Below are 24,582 nucleotides of genomic sequence, written 5' to 3'. Positions count from 1 at the left end.
ATTGTACAGTTGCCGGTTTTGAAAATGTCATTTAGTAGCACAATCTCACCTGAAGGTTCAGGATGTTCAACACTGGCATAATGCCAATTACACGGATGCTCAGCTGGTATAAATTACATGTTTGCAAGACTAGAAAATGACATGGAAAGCAGTAATAATCAACTGAGTAACAACAAGCTCTGAGACGGCAGTAATATGAAACTAGTCTAGGCTTTCATTGCCATCAACAAAACCAAAAATCACAACAACAGAAAGCGAATATCAGAAGGCCGGTTATCAAACTTCTTCTTTTACTGTAAACTTTTCACGTAAACTTTTGAGACAGTTTGAAAATGGATCAACAGAAAAAGTGGCAGTGGTTAGATAAGAATCCCAACGATGTTGAACTTGTTTCACAGTACAGCGTCAAGGCAGTCCTGATCTTTGTCGTCCTTTGAATCTTCTTTCAAAACACACTTTCTGAATATCGCATTTTATAATTGAGGTCTTCCTTCTCCCTATCTTTTTTTTTTGTTTTTGTTACCTTTGTTATGTTTTATTGATTTCACCACTCTTTGTTTGGAGCCCAAAGGTTTACAAGACGCGGCTGTTCAACCCTGTCAAACCAGACGACCTCACGTAGACCACTTCAGCATTTGGAAAGTTAGGAGACAGGATGATTGGCTAAACAAGGCGCGTCTTTGTCTCTCAGCAGTATCTTCATGGTAAAAGGTTATTGGTCCCCCGTGCTGTTGCTGATACTGTGAGGTGGTGTCTCACAATGTAAAGTTCTTCTCCTTGTTAACCAATGTCATCCATACAAATGAAACAAACCGCCGTCTTGCCAGTTTCTTATCGTGACTCACTCCACATTCTTTGTCTCGCATGCACAACAAAGCAAGCCGATTGAAGAGTGCAGATCAATAAAGTGTCAACAACCGTGCCTGGAGGTTGTGCTTTTGAGAGCACCACTGCAATACTGAATGCCAGTTGGAAATAAACCCTTCAGCAAGCGGCCGACCGTGCTCACAACAGGTGCATTCAGGGGTGGAACCTGCCTGGATGATTTAATGGCTGCTTGCATTGCATGAAATATGGGTGTTGTTAGTTTGACTGACAGAGCATCAAGTGAGCTGTTCAAAGAAAACAGGAACCGGACGATTATGAAGAGACGTTCCACCAAGCGGAGCTGAGAGCTCACAGTGGATAGAAAGAGGACACAAACTAGCCTCCAGCATCGCAAGAAGCTGTCACATTGATGCAGTACACTCAGACAAAAGGTTCAGCGCACATAATTCCCTCGCGTCTCCAGTTTCGCAGAACTGAAGTGAGAAAACATGCAAAGGGTTGTTTTTTTTTTTTTTTCAGTAGCAAGAAATCACCAAAGGGTTTTGAGAATGTGGAAACTTGCACCAGAGGCTTCACATACATACCTTTTGATCTTGTTTTCTGTGTGTGTGTGTGTGTGTGTGTGTGTGTGTGTGTGTGTGTGTGTGTGTGTGTGTGTGTGTGTGTGTGTGTGTGTGTCTGGAGGATGATAACCTGGGGATTTAGGGCACCGTTTTCTAGGTTATACCTAAAAGCCACCTGTCTGTCTAAAACAGTGGAATGATTTAAAATATTAGTACAGAAATAAGTGCTCATGTGACTGGAGAGGAAAATCTCTCTCTCTCTCTCTCTCTCTCTCTCTCTCTCTCTCTCTCTCTCTCTCGCTCTCTAATCCACTTTTATCACTATAATAAGCCAAAGCTTTGTACTGACTGTTGCCATCTGACCATCAGATTTTTTTGCGAGGAGATATTCTTGAGGTCATTTGGAAAAGCAGGGCTCCCCTACTCTTTTTGAAGAATATTCTGACAAACCGCTATGCTTGAAGCAACGAAGACCAGAGTCATTAAAATTCTTCATACCGTCTGCAAAAATCCAAATGAGCCCACCAGGAACTAGTGTGGCAGAATGTGGAGGGATTTGCTTCATGATGAAACTACTGCTACCAGCTTTTCTTTTTTTTTCTTTGCACACAATGCAAATTCATTCACACAGACAGCTCTCTCTCGTTTCGAGAGCTTCCATGTTTCACTGGTAACTACAGAGATTAATGTTTAAAAATGTTTCTGATGTTTAATCTTGTTTAATCTTTTTTTTTTTTGATATTCTAAATTTTGAGTTATGGATTGATTATCTGATGCTTGAGGCAAAGCTCTCAACGCAAATGCAAACATCCAAAAAATATGATTTCATAAAAGGAAAGCCAACCTTTTTTCTTTTTTTGTCACCCATGGTTTCTTATTATCCTTCAATCCTCACCTGTCCTTGAAAACTTGAAACGTGCACACTTTTCTCTGAATAGGATGTAGTTCAGGAAATCACAAAAGAAATTGATATAAATACCTCAATGGTGATAAATCTGCCAGACTTTTGAAAAATGCATGAATGCATTTTATAATCCAAACAACACAAAATCGGTTTGAGGTGTTTTGTGTAATAATGGCACTGTGAAGAAGATTTTGGGCATTTCTTCTTACCTGACATTCCCTCAGTTCACTATAGTACAGATTTATTGGTTTCTATTTGAGGAAGATGCAAATTTTATGTTTTTGTGCTTTCCCTATTATGTGCGGACACAATACATTAGAACAAAAGCCAACAGTGAACACAAAGCCTCCTGGGCTGAAGTTAATGAATTACGGGTACGATAATGGACTTATTAAGGTTTTTGTTGAATGTCACATGAAGGCGACTTGAATTCATGACACCGACACGGGTAGTAGAACCAAAATGAGGATTTTTACTGTTGCAAATTATATCAAGTCCATATAAACCAGACAGTAGAGCCGAAACAGTGAAGTAAAGGTCACACAGGATAAACAAGAATTAAACCTCAAGCCTCCTCCAACTGGCCACGATGATTCTGAATGTGTTCACACTAATAAGCGTAATGAAGATGGAGAAGGGCGGAAATGCAGTGAAAGATTTTTACTGGAAGGTTTTCTAAGATGTTGTATTCACAAAGCTGAGTCTCACACACAAGCTTACAATTAGCTTGATATTTCACCAATGAAATGTATTGATAGTCACCATTCGGGACTTAAAGAAAAGTCATTTCTATACGATATGAAAAACCTTATTTGGCAAAATTGTAGTTATGTCAAATTTAAAAAAAAAAAAGAAAGAAAAAACCCTCTCAGAAATTCGAGAAGTTCACCTTTCAGCTACCAAAATGTTCCATTCCATTTTAGAACAGACGTTGACACAATTATACAAATACATGTCTTCAAGAATCTGTCAGATTTTTTATTTCTTTTTGCATTACCAGAAATAAGATGTATAATATTGATATGCCAAAAGGCAGTTTTTTCATCAAAGGAGGAACAAGTGACGTATGCTGATATGGACAAGGCCTGAATGAATGATCAAATTCACACACTGCCATAATATGCTATTTATTCATCCAAAGACTGAATAATATACACTTTTTATGAAGCTTAGAATAAAAAACTAAACATCTAAAATACCAAAAGTAGGACATTTTGCTGTAATCCTCACTTGATGGCATCCATGTGTATTAAAATGAAAAAGAAAAACTGTGCGTTGCTTCATGTAAAATCACAAAAAATCATTCAGCCATAATTTCAGAGGGAAAGGAAATAATGTGTTCAGAAGTGGATTTTCTTGAATTCTTTCCCCAATTCACAACATTTCTTTGTAAAATGTCATTCTGCAGAAGAAAAAGCTGAAAACTAGTGCTGAATGTGTTTATTATTGAGCAAACTGGCAGCGCTGCATTGGAAAAAAAAAAGACATATGAGGAGCAGATATTGCAACACAAACTCAAACAACTCAAACAGCATGGAAAACAACTGGAAAACCACAAATGAAAGAAGTTTTAGCTCTCCCGCATCGCAGCCGGAATATCTCTGGTTCGAGTCGAGTTGCAAAAGCAGCCTTTATGCTGCTTTTGTCTGTTTTCTCTGTGAATGTTTTCTCATGATCCTCTCTACTCTCACTGTCTCCAGTTGTGATTAACATTAACATAACATTTCTCATGTAGGTAGGAATATGAGTGTGTCTGGTTCCTTATCTGTTTTTGGTTTCTGGCCTTAGTGCATGGTCAGTTAGGATCGGCTCCAGCACACTGCGATACTGAGTTGGACAATAGATGGACCTATTGGGTGTGCACTGCTATACAAGGCATGTAACTTGCATATTTCTAAAGGCCAAGTAATGCTGATCAGAAAAAAAAAAGTGTTTCAGTCAAACTTTTACTGACATCTACCGCATGCATATTCCAAGGGAAATCTTCCAGCAAGTCGATGCCAAACAACCTTCTGCACATATTGTGAACAGCACGGCTCTGTGGGAGGCGTCCAGATAACAAACTGACCTGGCTTCAGTCCCGACCTGCCACCCACAGGAAACAATTGCTGATAAAGCAAATGTGACCCTTACCTGTCATGCGACCTTGCATCAAGCAGAACAGGAAAACAATTGACTTCCCAAAACAACAACTTTTTTTTTTTCTTAATGTTGGACTCATATGCTGTAAATTAACTGTATATCTATATATATGTATGTTTACTTTGCTTCTACAAAGTAAACATAAGATGGACCTCTCTCATCAATAACAAACACTAGACACCAGGATTTGCATTGCAAATTTCCACCAGCGAATCTGGTGGTATGGCCGCCAAGGACACACACAATCAGCATCAACTGATTAATTGTACATTCACACACTGCTCATGTCTTTTGCCTTTGGTTGCCATCTTGCTGCACCTTAGTCGTTTCTTGCCTTTGCCAGAGCCATTCACCACAGTGTAACAGCCAGATGTCACTTTATTTGAACGACAGTGATAAAATTCAAATTTGTTTAGATAATTCATGAAAAACTCCAGTCTACGATTTCCAGCCAACAGAGCAACGATAAACATTTGATAAGAAATAAATCAGTTTTCCCACGATGCATCAGTTTGGACATTTTTCAGAAAATGAGTAATTTTAATATTCCATTACAGGCCAAGAGGCATCACATGAGCACATGGGCACTATGCTTTCACATTCAGATAAGGAGAATGTGAAGCAGATTGAAGGGAGGCAAATGTGATTCGTAGCTCACCATTAATGACGCGCACAGTGCTCAGGAAGATCTCTCGGAGCACTCGCAGTAACGATAACTCTGAGCTGTCGAGGCTGTTGCCAGAGTTCACGCTTCCACTTTCCCACAATTAGATAGTGCAGAGTGGTAGTCAAAACATCTTGCAACAATCAATCAAACGTTTGTTCTCATCTCCTCTCTCACTTTACTCTCATAACCAAACTGGTTTTTAGTCCACCCAGTTGAGGTGTGTATTTACTTTTAATTATCTCCTTACATGTAGTTGCTCATTATTAGGTTGAAAACATAAACCCATTACCACAGAAAGATTGATAGGCTGTGGAAGACATTTCTACACGCCTCACACATCCGTCAATGTGTTTATGCTCAAGGTAGAAGCACAGAGTTATGTCAAGTCGGAACTATCAAGCTCACATTAATAAAAAAAAAATAGATTAAAAAAAGCAGTAGCCACAAAAGCAAGTTGACTTTCTCTGTCGCTGATTGCAGCAAAGGCAGGTGGATTTATTAATGTGAGAAAACTTCGGTTGATGTTACAAAGACAAATATGTACATTCGTTTGTGTAAATTGCTTTGACGAGTACATGGTTCTCTTGTGGTTGTGTGAGACTGTGGCAGGTGTTTGGAGTGAGAATAAAACTGCTTTTCACAGTATAACAATTACGGTTTGGCAGCTACCTGTATTAAAAGTAAGCCTGGGTATTGTTTGGCCACGAGGCTACACAGAGCCGTGTATTCTCTCCGACAGGCCAGCAGGAGACTAGTCACATATTAATCTTGAATTATGTGTGCCATCTGCTTGCAATATTACTGCTTTTGAAACCAACAGCTTGATTGTTTTCAGTGTTTAAAGACACGGTCTGTCAGCACCTTGGCTAGATAAGCTCACAACTGTTCCTCTGTGAAAAATCAATACAGAATGTGGAAATCAAAGTACTTGTTTACTGAATCAAGTGGTTAAGCCATGTGCTTAGTTTGTGGAGAACAGATCAAGGATAAAAATTGACTCATCTTTCTCAGAAAAACAGAAAACAATGAGAAATGCAGTGCCTCGCCCTGAGGTGACATAAACGAGAGCAAGTATTCAAGGAGACAACCCTACAGATATGTTACCTTGACAAGCTTGTTTAAAAGAAATCACTGTCCACACTACTCCACAATGTGAAAATGCCACCCAGACACCTCATTACATTCATCTGCCCTACAGTGTCTGAATGCAGCCCCTTGCCTAATTATTGTAGCGATGTCCTTGAGGTGCAAATAATTTCCCACCACTCTTCAACGAAACCACCGTGTTTGGATTGGTCCTCATTAGAGCACCATGTCGAACTTGGGCTTTTCCCAGGCCAGCAGTGCAGTGAAGGTCTGCGGTAGTATGACAGTCAGGATATATGGAGTTCATACTGTCGTCTCTGTTGTCAGTGTGGGGAAAAAAAAAATCACATCTTTATTCATTAGGAGAGACGAGGGAACAACAAATAGTACTGCGGCATGCAGCCATAATTGAGATAATTAATGAGAAATAGGAACATGACAGTTTAAGATTACTTATTTTGTTTTAACTAAGATGGATGTAAAACTAAATACAAACACAGAGCTTACAGGGATGATTAATCCTAATTTAAATGATATGAAGACAGCGACATTAACCCCTGTTGTGATCCAGAACCGCTGACATATGAATGATGTGTTAATCCAAGGGTCACATTGGGGGTTATGTTTCCACCATGTCTGTAGTGCTGAATTTGTCTGGTGACTGATACGTTTGAGTCTGACGTTCCACGACTGATGTGACACTTCACTGACCCTCCAGACACTTCATGTGATGAGGAACTCTTATCTCTGTCAACACAAAGCACTCAGATGGAGAGCTGAGCAAAGAGGTATTGAAGACGCTCTGTCATCCAGGGTAAAATTGAAGAAGTTGGACCACCACAAACACACACAAACACCTTTTTTCTTCCCCGTTTGAGCTTTTCTTTCATTAAAGTCGTCTTCTAACAACAGTAACAGAGCACAGATCCTTATCTTGACATGAGTTCAGGCATCTTTCTGAGACAGGCTATCACTGATCCAAAAGGTGTGCTCCTTATCTCTTCTTCATTGTCTTATCCAGCAGTACCTGGCATATCACCTCATTGTTCACTCATCACTCCCGGGCAGCTATGTGGGTCAGGGTTACTTACTCAAGCTGCTCTGTTCCCTTGAACGCCACCTGATCTTTACAGTGGACTTTGGGAAATAATATGCTTCTGCAAGTGTAATTTGAGTGGAGCATTCCCTGCAGCCTGTTAGCGGTAACCCGGTAAGATACGAGGGTGCAGAGATGAAATGAAGACCGCAAACACAGCCCCCAGGATCATCCTGCGCTCCTCTAACCGGCGGCCTACTTTCAGTGAGACAGGAAAAGATGGTGCATCTACAGCTGAATGGTTTACACATGTGAAAGCTATAAAAAACCTATGCATGCATAAACATATGTGATACATGTCGTGACAGGACATGGTTGTATGGCTCGGAACTCAACGTTAGTATTGAGTGGATGAATATTTAATACGTGACACTTCCCCTCCCCAGTGCACATGAATTATTGCCAGACAATGTCTTTATTATGATGCTGGAAGCTGCATGTTTGTCCATTTTTTCATTAGCCTTTCATCAAACGTGTACATATTCATTTCTTTCTTTTTTTTGCACTGATAAGAGCTGATTCATGAGATTCTGCAAAGTGCCGCTGTTCAAATTGGGTATTTATTCCAATATCTGCTTTACAAAGGCTACAACAAACGAACAACAGACATGACACATACACTGCAGAAAAAGACTGTGTCAGCACCAAAGACACCAACAAAGCTGTAACATCATCAAAGTCTGTGGCACTTCTAAGAACTCTGAGTAAAACAAGAATCTCTCTCAGCAAGAAAGAAACTGTCAGTCAGAAGTATAAACATGACCCATGTGGATAGATGCAAGGTGACACAGCTTTGCAATCCGTCGCAGTGTCAGCAGTACACTCCTATTGTTTATGAGCTGAGTTTGTTCCCACCTCACTGACTGATGGTATTTTTTTAGCAGCTCAAGATATTCGAACAGTGAATAATCATCATGAATTATTACCATGTTGTGGAGGTGATTAGTTTAAATACGGCATAATTTTTTCAGTAGATCCTAAATTAATTTACCAAAACTGAATATACTGTATGTCTCCTTTTGGTCATTTTATGAAAAGAGGAGGACTCCTCTAATCCAAGCTGATATATTTGTGACTGTTGTTTGATGTCCTAGTTAATATAGGGGTTTGTTGGCATTGAGCATTTAAATTGTTGGTTTTAAGACTAACTTCTGTGTAAAAATCGTGACTCTAGCTGAATCTACACTGCTGGAAACAGGGGAAAATCATCACCTTAAAGTTTGTCTACTGTCCTACATGGGCTCGATCACATTCACCCCAGCCATTTGCGGTTGGTATAAATATTACATTCTTTCTCCAGTAGGTGCATTTGTGCTCTCGGGCTTCACAGACGCCATTAACCAACACAGTCAGGCTGATGCTATTTAAACCATTCATTAAATGAAAAGAGTGCAGCGCTACAAAGTGGTTAATTGTAATTCCTGTTGGGCAATCCCAGACATGCAATTCATTTTCACCCCATACGTTGTGATTGATGGGTCTTTTCCCACTCGTGCTCCAGAGAGCTTTAGTCACCTGCAAGCAGCAGGTCAGTCATCCTCCAATTTCAGGCTGTTGGAAACAGGATCTGTAAAGTGTTTGCACGTACACTACATGCACCTCTTCACACTTGAGTTGAGGATCACCCGGGCTCACGTGTTCACAAAACAAAGGTGTCATGTTAGGTCACTGGGCAGTTCTAGTGGTTTCACTAGAGGGCAGAATTTTCCTTGATTACAGTTTACATTTCAACACATTAGTCATTCTGTCACTGGCATGACTCATAAGCAATAAAGTCTTACTTCAAACTTTAAATTTTAAATGCTTCAGAAGCTGATTGAACATTGGCTCACAACCTTTGCCTGAGTAATTATAAGATTGAATTCTTTGTTTTTAAGCCTGTGACTTAGTGTTATACAATCAAAGTGTGGAAGATTAAATCAATCAGTTTCAAATCGCCCAGTGAAGCTTAGAAGATTGTTTTGAAGAATTCAATTGCTCTGAAGAATTGAAAAGCTATAACTATGGGTTCATCGAAAAAAAATTATCAAAATGGGCAGATGGAATCAAAGACGCTGAGATTATCATAGCCTCCAAGAGAAAAATATTTATGAAGACGGAAAGAATCGGGGATCAATACATGTAGACATCCTGGATGACTCACAGAACACAGAGGCCCAAAAGGACTACAATGAAAAAAGATCCCTGGAAAGCAAGAGCAGCTTTAAAGTGGCAGACAGGATGCAGGGCAGAGAAACTGATATTGAAGTGGGATGAGAAAAACCACAAGAGCAAAATAGTACTTTGTTCTTTGGATTGACAAGCTCGTAGTCAATTAAGTGAACATGCAGAATCACCTTGAACCCACACCTTTCTAGACAATGGTGACCCTGGGATGTTGTAACTTACAGAAATGTTACAATAGATGCAATAGATTCAGAGCATTGATTGTCCATTTTTCTGCAAAGGTCAATCAATTATTCATTTGAAATGTCTGCTTTGTTTGGTCTGTCAAAGATAAGATACTTGTATAATAGGGTTTTCTTGGAGTTTCTCTAAATCAGTCAGTGAGCACTGTTCCTAAGACATCAATGAAAGGATGACATGCAGTAAAGTATTCCTATTCTTCTGGATAATGACCCTCCATCCATCTTCTCGACCACTTTAACCAATCAAGAGGCGCCGGAGCCAATCCCGGCTGACGATGGGTGAAGGCCTCGTCCATCATAGAGCAAACGCAGAAAGACAGACACACACACTCACACCTACACTGACATACCTGGAGTAAAACCAAGCATGCACAGGGAGAACTTGCAAACAAATCTCTGCACAACCTGGACTCAAACCTCGAACCAGCGTTTTTCTCCCTACGAGGCAAGAGAGTGATAACCACGATAAATTAAAAAACTTAACACACGAGAGAAGAATTTACCTTTTGGATGAGGTTTATTCTTTCCTTTTAGGTCAGGAGTCTGTGAGGTTCCAACACAAAACATCCTACCAGTTTTAGGAACAGAGCTGATGAATTTCCTTGCTGTTTCCTGAAAAATTTATTTAAAAGAAATACACCAATGACAGATTTAATGCTGCGCTGCTTTCTGAATTTGTGCTATGACTTTCTGAAATAGGACAGTTTTGATTTATCACATGTAAAAGTGCTGTTTGAAATCAGTAACTATTTGAAGTTTAATTTAAAGAATGGTTGGTTGAATATAAATCTACTAGTCACTTCACGTAAATGTGACATTTGGAATCTTTTGACATCTCCGCTTTACCTTTCCATATTCCTACATGAAGCTTTTATTCTCGTGTTAAGACCTTGATAAATATCCTTTAATAAGTCCAAAACTAATTAACTAGTCACTTAGAGTATTACTATCAGGCTACTTGACTTTTAATCATGAATGGGTAATCAATGACACATATACGGTGATTTGAATTAATTCATTTTAAAATTAGCCCAATATTAGTGCAAAGTATTTGAGGTAATAGTTTCCAATTGCCAGGTTCAACTACCCAATCTATGCTGTCCATACATGTAGAAGTGACCTTGAGCAAGACACTACACTTAATTGGAGGTCGAGGGCCTTGCATGGCAGTCTTTGCTATTGTGAGAGTGGAAGCATGTGTGGGTGAATTTGATTAACAGTCTCTAGCACTTTTAATGAAATGAAAACCGGACTCTCAAAGGAGGAACGGAGCAATCACAACAGATCTGAACCAGGTTTTGTTAAAAATCTGGCCGTTTTCAATCTTGAAGCTTTCAATGGAGCTATATGATAAAGTAATAAATGTAGGAACGTAATCTGAATAAACTCCGATATCATGTATTTTATACATTGTAGATTTGTAGCCCAATATTATTGGATTTAGACTGTTTTTGTTTGAGATGATGGTGTTAATATTTTACACCACCATGAATAAAATTCCTCAAAATTACCTTTGCCTGCTATGCAGTCACAAGGTCGCTCCCTCGGCAGCCCTGACACATCCTGCCCTGCTGTCTTGGAGCAATGCACAGAAACCATCGCTTTAGTCCACTCAAAATGACAGAGTGTCAGAGAAATGCATAATGTGCCCTTGCAACAGGGTAAAGATTCCCCTTCAACAAACGGGGGCAATTGCCCAATAACAACCTCCACGCCCAGCTAAAGACTGGAAATAGTGTTTTGATTGACCAGATAATTTAATCACTTGGTTAGAAATTGGCAGCTGATGGGATTTCCAGTTCAGACACAGTCAGTCAGGTCAGTTTGTTTATGCAGCCCTCTCCAAAGGTAATTGTTGGACAAAACATCATGTAGAGAAGCTGCATATACCACGAGGGCTATGTTTAGATGAATACAGCTGCAGAGAGTGTGTGTGAATCATGATACTTCATGGAGGCTTAAGCCACAGAGGATTAAGTACAACATATTGCATCGCTGAAGGTGTAATACTGGCTCAAGAGACCCAAGACACAGACTATTACCAATCTGTATGATAATTAGAAACAAAATTGTTTCTTTGTCTCCCTTTTTGAGGCAGAATAATAACAGTTTTTCGTAGGCTCCAGAGACCTTTGAGATTTCTTCTCACTATTGTGTGACCACCATTGCTATTGCACAAAACAAAAAGGGGTAAAATGGGAAACAAAATCATTCATCGAGTATCTATATACAACTTTAATGAACTCTGGGAGGAAGGGTGCCAATGACTGAGGGTTAAGGCAGGGTACGCCCTGCCAACCACCCTCAAGCTAATTCATTTAGCTTCACCCTCTCTGGCAACACATTCATGTTTGTCATCTGAATTAGATTTATACAAGAAGACTATTAAAAGTGTCTTCAAAAGGCTATTTATGCCCATGTGCATGTCATTGGGCTTTGGACTCAAACGGCAGCGACAGGCAAAAAAACTAGGATCTGTCAAGGATAATCAAAGAAAAAGAGAGAATAGAACAAGCCAAACCCTTCTAAAGAATAGAAAAGACTTAATATCGTATACCTCTGTGTTGTTGTGTTGCTGGAGGTTTTGGCCTGGTTGCATTTGACATCCTTAAGGAAGTAAAGTGTATCACCTTTCGTACGGTTCACACCACTAAGGTTTCAGCTTTCACGGTCCCGTTCACTGAGTCACAGGCCATTTAAGGATCCAGAGATTGGGCACAAACAACTATTTTCAGTTTGCCTCCCTGTACACCTGTAATGTGAGAATCCCATTTTTTTTCTGTCGGCCGTAATTGCTGTTCTGGTGCTTAACTTTATGATGATCACCATTTAAGGTAGCTGTGACCTTGATGCCTAACCATAACAATCTGGCATGGTCATTGTTTTCCTAAACATTTTAAATTTTAAGGTCACAATCACCTTGACATTTGATCAGAAAATTCAGTCCAGTTCATTTTTGTCCAAGACTGAATGATTGAGAAACATTTGGGGGGGATTTCCTTTCTATTATGTTAATGAGAATGGGAAAAGGAAGATTGACAATCCTAAGCCACACTGGCTTTGACTTCAATGCAGGAACTGCTTGAGAAACTGACAAATTGTAGCTGCAAATTAAACAGATTGGTTTTGTCTTGCCATTTCCATCGTATTTGTGTTTGACCAAGAAACCTGTTAATGCAGTGTCCAGTGTAAAGTCCACAGACATGTTATCGGCATTTGGAATGAAGGCCCAGTTGCAGTGTGCAGGAAAAAACAAGCATACTTTATAGTTTGCAGTCAATTTACAAGAAATAATGAACTAGTTTGTTCACAAATCATGCCGTTGTATGAGCAAAAAGGTAATAGTCATAATGTAATTTCAGTCTTACGTAATCCTGTTTGGCTGCATATATATATAAGCTATATATATATATAAGCTATATATATATATAAGCTATATATATATAGCTTTATTGAGTGTGTGTTTACCAAACACTGACAGCAATGACAACATGTAAACTGAGCCGAATCTAAAAAGAAAAAGAGCATTACAAACCGGTAATATACACATCCAGCTTCACACAGAAAAGAAAGACGACACAATATTTCTATAACTCGTGAACAAGCTTTTTCTTTTTGCTAATGCAATCTGTTGCAAAATCGTTCCAACATTTTGAAAGATGATATTACTTCTATGCAACCTTGCTTTTCAATTGGTTTCCAGAGCAGTGCTGAAATGTTTGGGTCTAAAAATATGTATGTGTGTGTGTGTGTGTGTGTGTGTGTGTGTGTGTGTGTGTGTGTGTGTGTGTGTGTGTGTGTGTGTGTGTGTGTGTGTGTGTGTGTGTGTGTGTGTGTGTGTGTGTGTGTGTGTAAATATATTTGTTACTGAATACTCTCAAATTACTGGGACTTCTTGTTCCCAGTAAAAAAAAAAAACAAGAGCCCAGAAAAAAAAAATTAGGTTTTCATTTATTATTTCAGGTTAAGTTAAGGTTAGGATGAAGGTTATGTAAGGGTGAGTTACAGCTTAGTTTTGAGTAAGGCTGCAGGAAATGAGTGTAGGTCAAAGCAATGTCCTCTCTCTCTCTCCCTCCCTACTATATATTGCACAGCAGTAACATTCAATTGTCGCATATCCTGAATACTGTGACGGCATTTGCATAAAAGCTGAATATTGTTGTCTGGCATCTACATCTTGGGAGAAACATGAACTCATAGAAATGTTAAACCGACACAGTCTTCCATTTATTACATGCCCAGCTTGTTTGTTTGGCCATTTGTCAGTGCAAATTAAAATATTACTGTGTGTATTTCTGTCTATCTTTGAATCAAAGTCACGTGTTCACCATTATTCAACAATAATCAACAACAGCTTACTAATAAGTTGATGGACAGGTGTTTGGTTTTCAGGGCTCAAAGGAGCTGTTTGTTTGCCTTACTTTTATTAGAAATGCACATTTTATTTTCTTAATTTTGCCTTGTCTTTAGCGCACATAAAACAATGTGACATCTTCAAGTAAACACTGCACCGCGGCATGAATAATATCAAGCTCAATTTGTCATAGAAAAGCTTTGTACCACTGCTCATATAATCTTTATGGTATGAGCAGTGTCAGACACACATGATATTTATCAGAGCTGAAGCAGTTCTCTCACATATAATTCCAACGAACTCTTAACAATTTTCAGTTTTGACTCTGCTTTTGAAAAGCTCCTCCCACTTACCACCCACAAACTAATTGGGTTTTTTTCCGGGTTTGTTGTGGAAAAATTTACATTTTGCATGATTACTGGAAATACAGAGATGCATCAAAATCCCTATTTGGTTCATATAATGATTTCAGACTTGATTTGTACTTGATAGGATTTTACAATGACCGTTTCTCACAAGTAACCTGTCTATGAACCCCTCTTACGTTATACGTTTTAATAGAAGTACTTTCATATATATAACACAGGGATTTATGTATCTGCATAAACAAACCTGTGTGCAGTAAGATGACCCACAGCTTCAGCTGTTGTGCTTGAAGATGAAAGGATATGACGTTTATATGAATTTGCAAAATGTAAGGCTGCAGTCTGTTATCTTAAAGCTGCAGGAAGTCGTAGCATGAATCCTTTGTGAAATGTTTTTTATTTTTTGTTTACGATCAAAATGTTTCATGTGTGAATCCATAAAATATGAAACCATATCTGATTTAAATTCCTTCATTGATGTATTTCTGACGTTGTTGTGGTTTATGCTACACCAAGTCAAATCGTCATGATTAAAGGTGTTACTTCTGGTAATAATATGACAATATTTTGTCATTTAAGCTTTAGTGATGCTGCGCTATATAGTAATCACACCTTAAATTGTAGTAAATGCAAATACTCGTGACTTTAAAAAAAAGTGATGTTTAGAATCAAGCAAATACATTGAGTACATTCAAATAAATACCCTAGCCAAATTATATCTTTGTTTACCAAGTTATGTGTCATTTATACTGTATGTCCATTCATAAATATACTTTTCACTCATTTAGAGTTTTGTGTTTAATATATTTAATATTTTTGTTTAGGTTTTAATTCTCTTTTGTATTCAAGTTAAACCTACTCATTCCATTGATCACTTTGAAGGGATTTGTCATTAGTCAGTTCTAAACATTATTCGATTTAATTAATATTATTGCGTGCAATCTGTTGCATTAGTTGTATCAAGTAGATATGGGATCTGTTTTTTTTTTTTTTTTTTTAAACTGCAGTCACGGTCAACAGCGACTGAAAGTCTTGTTTCTCAAAATTTCTCAGCAACCTGATGGACCTCCTCTATTTAAAACAGCTACCATTCAGCATGACCCTCACCGAGGAGGAAAAGAGATGTAAATGTAAATAAGACATTTTTTGAAAAGGGAATTTTGAAGAGAAAGGATGCAACGGTTGCAGCTGAAAAGATTCAATGGAGTTTGTGGGCGTATCATCATTATAGACCTTCCTGTCACAGTTTAATTTGTCTTGAGCTTGAAAACAGACCTATTCCATTTAGTTTTGTGTTGTTGTGGCTCATTTGATAGAGTGTGCTCAAAAAAATTGCATAAAATAAATATCTAATTGATTTTAAGGAAGTATAAGTGACTTAATTACAGACAAAGCATGTCAGTCTGTTCTCTGCAGGAAGGTCTAACAACGTATTGGAACCGGACCAATAATCTTATTGGAGGAACTAACGTTTTGACTGGAAATGTATGTGGACAACAGATATGTGAGGGGAGAAAACAGCAGTTTGTTTCAGAACACACAATTTCCGTTTAAGGTTCATTTTCATTGTCTTATCTGGCCTGAAGCCAGAGGCAGGTGAGTGCAACAGCCAAAGCTCCTGATGCTGAGGCTGCATTACACACTTACTCCCCTCTGACCGACCTTGCACATTTTCCAATCACCACTATATCTTGACGAAACACATAAACAATCTCCCTACTTCTACACGTACACACACTGCAATGCGACCCACACACAAACACAACGTGAGACACACGTGCATAAACGTCTGCCACTGTGTCGACCAGCAGGGTTTGCAACCCGACACCTCAGTTTAAGAAGGCACCAAAGCCCGAGCCACTATCTGCCACCCTGCCAGTGATAAAACGCGGCCGACTCTATGTGTCGCCGAGGGTCAGCCCTCAGAGGACCAGCGCAGCATCATGGATTCAGTTACACTGCCTCTTCTCTCAACTTTCTCTTTAACCCCTTCTACTCCAGTTGATAGTACAGCATGAACAAAAAAAAGGCTTCCGTTTAGAAATGGATGTACTCTCCAAGAAATCTGTTTGACATTTAATTTATTCCTTAAGTTTAGAATCCAAATAATATTTTTTTGTGGTTGTTTATGTTTTCCCATAGTGGTACATCTGTTTATCATGAAAATCTTCACTGGCATATGTTCCCACAACTTTATTGTTTAGCTCTAACAAGCATTATGAAAGGTAGTTTTCTATACTTCAGAACAATTTTAATGTGTTTAAAATAAACTGGTTTACCTGCAGTTGAATGTCAGGCTGTTGGATATTAGGTCATAATGTATTACTTTGTTCAAGGCTCATAGAAGCATTTAAAATGAAACCCTATCAGGAAATGTTGGATAAATTGAAAGTGGATCTGTCACGATTCACACTCGGAGACTCAGGTGCGGACAGAGACACGGAACCAGGAACTCTCTCAAGAGTATTTTAACTAACAAACGTGCAAGGGACTCAACCCAAATAAACAAGATAGGTGAGCTGTTACAAAAGGAATAGAAAGAAGACGGGGAACAAAAGGAGGGGAAGGGGTGACTGAACTACTCGGCAAACACTCACAAACTAGGAAACTGCCAAACTAAACAAAATACTCCAAGAGGGAAAAAATCTGAACCAACGTACAACACAGGAATTATACTACTACTAAAGGTAATGTGCAAAAGTACGTATTCAGGCCCAGCTAGAGACTGCGGGGAGCACACTGCCTGGTACGAAGCGGGGAGTTGTAGGAGGGCATGGTCGGTGGTGAGGAAGCAGGACATGTGCTGCAGTCCGATGGAGGGTGAACAGGGAGCCTTCCGTTGAGCTGTGTCAGTGAATGGCGTCACAAGCAGGGGCTTGGTGCGGCAGGGTTGGTCCAAAATGTCATTAGTTTACAGTCCGGCGCCGAGTCTTGATCTGAAGCCAGTTTTATGGGGAGCGAGGTGAATTGATTGTTGTAGCCACACCCTGCCTCAGGTGAGTGCACGCAGGTAATCAGACTGCACTCCACACCTCACACAGCATGCAGCACACGCCCACCTAAGAAAAAGGAAAGGAGGGAGGGGGAAGGGAAAACGCTGGCACTAGGCAGAGCCAGAGGTGGAGGGCATGACAGGATCAAAACCCGACAGTAATCACCTGATGACTGTGGGGACCGGAGGATACAGGAAACCAAGTGATTATCAACCTGATTGATACCTGCCACACACATTTCCATTGTAAGCTGTGCTCTTGCGGGATCCGAAGAGCAATTAAAAACTCAGGAAACCGTCACAGATTATAATTAGATGCATTGAGACAGCGGACAGCATACCAATAGGCTCGTTAAAAACAATGCAGATCCAACCAATCTGTGCATTTTGGTGAACATGATGAATGTTTTTGACATGATGACTATTCAGTTGTGTAACGCACATTCATCTACAAATAAATCGGGGGAATGAGATGCGAGGCTGAAGCGTAAGCGAACATTTGCGCGGCTTTATATTGTTATCATTAACTCACGAAACACGGTTGGATGCATGACAATACACTCACCGTGCACACTGCTAACACACTGATGCAGTACTTTCAATGGCAACAAGAATTGTAGCCAGACCCTGGAGAGAAATAATAACAGCATTTGCTTCAGGTTGCAGTGAAGCTGTCATTTCAGTAAAGTGGCGGTGAAGGTGTGATTAAAAGAAGAAAAGATCATGGAGTCAACATATAGAAGGAAATGTAAGAGATGAAAATAATCTAATAAGTGGCTGAAGCCTATAGAAGCCGTAGGAACAGCGGAGCCACATTGTGTCAGGGGCGACACTGCAACAAAGTGAAGCAACCAGAAAACAGCAAATCACTCTAAACAAGTCTGAAGTAGAGTGAGCTCTTGTACAAAAGTACAATCTGAAGTAAATGGTTAGCATGCGGCAGATTGACACTATTTGCATCCAATAAATGGAGGTACACTCCCCCACTAACGCTCATTGCTTCACTGTAAATGTCACTTCTCATGGCATTTGGCTTGACTTTTGGGGGGCGGGGAGTCACACTTTACCGGGCTTTGAAAGAAGGTGGCCAGAGTTGCTCGTCCTCTCTCAAAAATCTACTGTTCCTCAAAAGACTTGACTGCTCAGACCTTTAGTATTGTGATTAACTGTGGGCTGAGTAAAGTGCAGATTTGTAGCGTCAGGTGACTTACATTTGTCCCCTCCCATGCTTGTTTTCAAACAATTTCTTGACTGCTGGGTTCCTTAAAAATATCAACACAGAATTCCAAGGAATGTGGAATATGGCAAGACTTGAGACAAATATTAAAAGAAGGAGAAAAGAACCCTGAAACACACACTGAAAGAAGTGACATAACCAGACGATCGAACTCAACTTTGTGTGCAGATGAAGAAGCTGGTGGGTTCAAACAAAGGTCCAGACACTTCTAGGCCAATTTTCATTTTAAACTCAGCCTGTAGATATTTGTACTTTGAGTCATCCGTGGTTCTCCAGAATGTTAACCCTCACTTGGCTGAACTCACACAATTAAATTTCAAGATTTCATCTCTGAAAGTGTATTATGATAAGTCGTCTGATGATGTTTGTTTACAGTGGTGCTATTGAGCAAACAGTGAAATAAATAAATAAGTAAAGTACTGTTGCAGTCATGTAGGAGTGAGAAAATGGTAAATGGCCACCTGACAATAGCCTGAGTTATTTTTAGATCCTTCGCTGCGCCAAACACGTAACCTTTGATCACACTAAAAAGCAGCACAAGCTTTTAGACATGTGACTGTTTGAAATATCTATAAAAATGTGGGTCTTTGTTTTTTACTTCGGTGCTCTTTAATGTAATTAGAATTTGCAGGATAATATTAATGTTTGCAGGGTGATTTAAGAGTCAGTCATTTACAAGCACTGGCAGGATTTCCACAAGATCTATTGGAAAGATCCGCACATAGAGTGGCAAATGAAGGAGAACAATTTCTCTTAAATAAACGGAAGATTTGTAGACATTGACATGCACATTGTGTTCCTTGAGGTTCGCGTCTCTCTGTGAGAAATATTGCAACAGCTGCACACTTCTTTGTAGATAGAGAAAACAGTCAAACAAGCAATGCTTTATAAAACTGATTTTCTTTTTTCCGTCCATATGATGGACTCCTCCAAATGATCTCAGGACCCAATACACCTATTTCCTGCTTCCATTGTCACAATTCATGTCTTTATAGGAAGAACTGCAAGCACTGAACCTGTTACACTTGTGGTTTCTATGAAAGTGATTCTCTCATTACATTTAGATTAAATATAATCTGAACTCTGTGTTTTGACAGGATTAATATCAGCTTTCAACTAAACTCATGTCATAGTGCACGTTTAGCTTCTTGTGTGTGATTGCTGTTCCCCACCCTGATGTTCTTCACCTGCGTCTGAGTGCGTGATCGCCTTCACCTGGTGGTTATGGTTATCAGGCGTCTTCTGTATGTTCTGGAGTTTGGTTTGTCTGTGTTTCTGTGTTTGGCATATGCTGCTTGCCAGGATCTCAATGTTAGTTCCTGTTATTTTGGTCTTTGGGGTTTTATTTTTTAATTTTTTATTGTTTGAGTGCTGCAACAATCTGAGTCACTGTTCCACCTATGGTAGTGTCTCGTATCGTGAGTCCTCCTCTGAGCAAATCATAACAGCTCATTCTTTTTTCATTTTTCCCAAAATAATAATAATTGCAATAATAGAGCATGCTGAGACAAAGTTCCTCCTACATTGTCCCCCCCACCCCACCCCCCAATGGTTTCGTCTTAAATCCCACCTTGCATCTGGCCTCACACGTGTGTAAACTTTAAATCACAACTATTATATTGCTAAAAATGTGAACAATAAGGCACATAATATCCTTTGCCCTTTAAACTCTGCTGAGTACACATTGCGTTAATGAGCTTGGAATAAAGACTCGGATAGACAGATTCACCTTTGTGACAGAATGAATGTATTACAACCCTATTAGTGTAATTTGTACTGTCTGTTGACTGCCTATTATCAAATGTCAGCATCATAAGTTAATTTGGTGACCACAGTAGATACTGTGCCTGACGAGACTATTGCGAAGATGATGGCCCACTATAGATTCAAGTATGTTATTAATCTGAACATGGCAGGCATTTCAATTTTACCTATGGAAGTTAATTGCTTAGAGTGTAAAAATGTACATGTAGTCGCCTGATAAACTGTTTCAGTGAATGTAGTTGAAGCCTAATTAAAAAGACAAAAACTCCAAGTGCTTTGTTTGCCACATTTAATGTAAGACCCAAAAGACTAATAGCTGAGGTCAAGCATATCATCACTCTGGAAACTGCCACATTGTTCACACACGGGGTTTGTTACACACAGTCAGCAGAGCAGCTCTCTGTTTGCACCATTCAAATAATAATATCTGCTCTGTCCATCATCTCAGAGGAAAATCAAACCAGAGAGACACAGTACAGTTCTGCTCCCAAATAATAGCTTTTGTGGTAATGAATCATTATAGTCTGCGGTTGCTGTCACATTTGTCATTGTCTCATTTCAGCAACGCAGAGTCGTGTTTGTGCGCGGCTGACCTGAATGAAATGACTTGTCTGACACGAGGTACTGAGTCATTTCCTGTGATAAGATGACAGCTGACCCCACAACACTTTGGGACCACTATTTCTCGTCTCGTGTCTTTGAATTCTTACACAATACTAGCAACTGGGGAAAACTTGTCTTTTATGGCGTAATAATGATGGGAAAAATATTATGATATCTTGCCATGTTTTAATCTCATAAAGGTTTTGATCCTTGAAATCTTCTGACAAGTTAGAATATTTTGCTTTCCTCTGTTCCTGTTAATGCCTCCGAATGCCAAAGAATCATGTAGTATGACCTTTTAGTGAAGCTTTGTTCAACCTGAGTAGATGCCTCTGATTCTTGAGTGCATTCCATTACAGTTTAACTAAATTCAATAGCTACACATGCCAGATTATTTTTTCCCATAGCATACTTCTCGGTCCCCCATTGCTCGGCTTGTTTTCAGAATTTCTCTGCATTCAATTATACTAAATGGGTGGCATTTTTAAGGATTCTATAGTTTCTTGCCATGTCAATACTGTCGACTGGAGCTTTTTTCTCACTGAAGACAAATATATTGGAGGTTTACAATCATAAAAACATGCAATGGAAAGGTCTTCAATCAAATGGAAAAACTAAAGAAGGATCACCACAAAATAAACACCAGCACCTTTTAGAGATACTAATATTGACAAACTATGAGATAAAATCCAGTAAATCATCTAATTCAAGGTGTTTTTATGGGTAATATCATTTAGGCAAGATGCCTCAGTGGTTTTGGATATTCTCATCAAAACACAGATATTGAATGTGAATTACTAGTTTTTTCCTCGATAAAAAAACACCAAAGTTTGCCCTGAAGAAAATAAAAATAAAAGACAGATATCTGTTACAGAGTAAGTGATTGTGCCACTTTCTTTTGATTACCAAACTTAAAGTTATCTATAGGATTTTCATTGACGTTTACCTATAGTGTGTTTTTTTGTATTGGGCTTTCATCTGTAAAAAAAAAAGAGACAATCATGTGTGTGCATTTGTGTTTAGGCTCGTGTTTGTGCCTGCATGTGTGCATGTATATGTATACATGTAAAGTCGGTTTGTTTTTTGGTTTAGACGATCACCTAATCTTGGTTTGCACATCAATATTTTTAGTTTTAAGTTTCTACAAGATATTTATGAGCTATATCAGTGCGGGCTCTAGTCAAATTACCATCATCCAACTTCATTACATTCATGAATAAAATTCCACAGTTGAGCTGGATCTGGCTGATTTCTAATAAATTACAAAGGAAGCCCTGAGGGATTCTGAGTCACAGAACGAAAGATCCAGAGAAGACACAACCACCGGAAGTCTTGCAGCTGATGACCAGCAGTTCTCTGCTTTTAAAGGTATCAGGACTCCATGCACATTTGCCCCCTCTGCCGCAGCTTTAATTTGTCAGAAGGGAGCATTTGTACCACAAATAGTAAATGTTTTCATCCTCCTCAAAAAATGACAAATTGCGTCATTGCCTCTGCTTTCATATGGAGTTTGTGCAGGTAATTCTCTAAGTGCCCTCGGTGAAGATGCAACTCGGCTGCACACAGCTAATAGAACTTGGGCACATTTCGCAGCAGCGGTTGCTGTTCACCTTAGAATGTGTGTTTATTTTTCCCTGATAGCAGCAGATGTGACATGATACAGCAGAATGGAAAGAAGAGACTGAGACTGAGAGTGGATCAGAAACCCATTGCATCCAGTTAAGACAATATCAAACATTTTCTAATGATAAATCAACTTTTATAGAGTGTAGTATGTACATTTTCATCAAAAGTAATCTTCACATAAACTATTGCTGAACACATGATGTTAATGTTTTCTACCACATAGCAACAAAATGTTATGTCATAAAAAAAAGCAATTATGTATCAATGTAAAGACAATCTGTCATTTCTTTACATATTTTGCTCATATAAGTGCCGCTTGATTGAAGAGTCGTAATAGTAATTATGACGTTAATTATAGGGTTACAATCTCTGATGAATGATTTTATTTGTTTTGGCAGGGACATTCATCATAATTTTAAAGACCATCATCCATCCATCCATCCACCCCTCCCCCATCTCTAGGTGTTTCAGGCTATCCCATTTAACACCGGATAAGGGCAGGGTCAAATAATTACTCATCGGCAATATTTGATTGAAGGTTATATATTTTCTTCTTAATCTTCATGGTCGTTTTTTTTTATGTTGAAATTAGGTTGAGATGATTTTAAAACTGTGATTGAATCAGTCACCTACAATTTAAAAAGCAATAACTGATTTTTGTCTCCAAACAAACATTTCTCGTAACACTTCATATGGCACTGTTCATTTAATCATGTTTATGCAGAATCAAGTTACTGAAAACAGAAAAATGGAAAGTTAGAAAATTATTGTAATTTCAAATATTGCCAGATGCTTAATAAAGGGTTAATTGTTCAACTTCATTGATATGTATGGCCTTTTTTTATCATATGTGATAATGTTTCTTTGCAGATATTCTCATCATAGAAGGTACGATTAAAAGAAACTGAGCTTTGAAATGGATATTCTGCATTATGAACACATTTTGTATATTTAACTTTTTGGTGGATTCCACCAAGTCCAAACGTATTTACGAATTGCTTTTTTAAAATCGAACTGTGTTTCCTTTTCACTCCTAAAGGATCGAGATCATGTCTTTCTCTTATGTGAAGGAAGTGAATGAGCAACAAACTTGAAAACTCAGACCATGAGAGAGTTTGTTCATTCCAGGAAGCTTTCAGGGCGCCTGTCCAGTGGCCTTATGGGAAAAAAGACACCGGTCTATCTCGCCGTTCAAGCTCATCAAAAGTAACTCAAAACCACAGACTGCGTCAGCGACAGGAAGTGGATGGGCTGGCAGTAAGAGGCGAAAGAATGAGTTTCACAGAGCCAAACGCCTGAAATACAAAGCTGAACAGTTCTAAAGCAGACGTGCATCAATCTCTAAGTGGTCTGAACAAAGCCTCTTGGTTAACCATGTACAGTATGTAAAAATGAATAACCTCCTCATCCAGACTTTCTGCTTTTTCTGTTATCCTGGGAATTAATGCAGTCGTTAAAATTCAGGATGAGTGGTCACATTGAGCATAAATGAACTGTAATTTTGGGATGAAGGCAGATTATATAATGTGGAGAAGCGTTAATATAGAGATTTCACAGAGACGGTTGGGTTTTTTCTGTAGTGTTAAAATAATCTGTATCCTTTAAATCAGTATTTCTCAGTCCTGACACTATAAGTGACTCACTGCTCAGATGTTCTGATGTCTTCCTACTCCGACTAAAGTGATTCAAAAAGTCTGACTGCCAGCAGTGTAAAGTAAATGTGTTGGAGCAGAGAAGACATTTGAAATTTATGACTGATGATTCAGGCAGGGCCACACGCCAGAAGAACTGTATATTACAAGACACGAACAACAATGACACAGCAACCACCACCTGCCACATGCCTTTTATTTTTCCCAGCATGACTTGACCGAATAGAAACTTCCTTACTCCTTCATGTTGCCTTTCTTCGTGTTAAAAAGTATCTCCTAGTTGTTTGGTGGGTTT

Source organism: Lipophrys pholis (genome assembly GCF_963383615.2).
Source record: "Lipophrys pholis genome assembly, chromosome: 4".
In the NCBI taxonomy this organism is placed as follows: Eukaryota; Metazoa; Chordata; class Actinopteri; order Blenniiformes; family Blenniidae; genus Lipophrys; species Lipophrys pholis.
Note: the sequence above shows the minus strand (reverse complement) of the source record.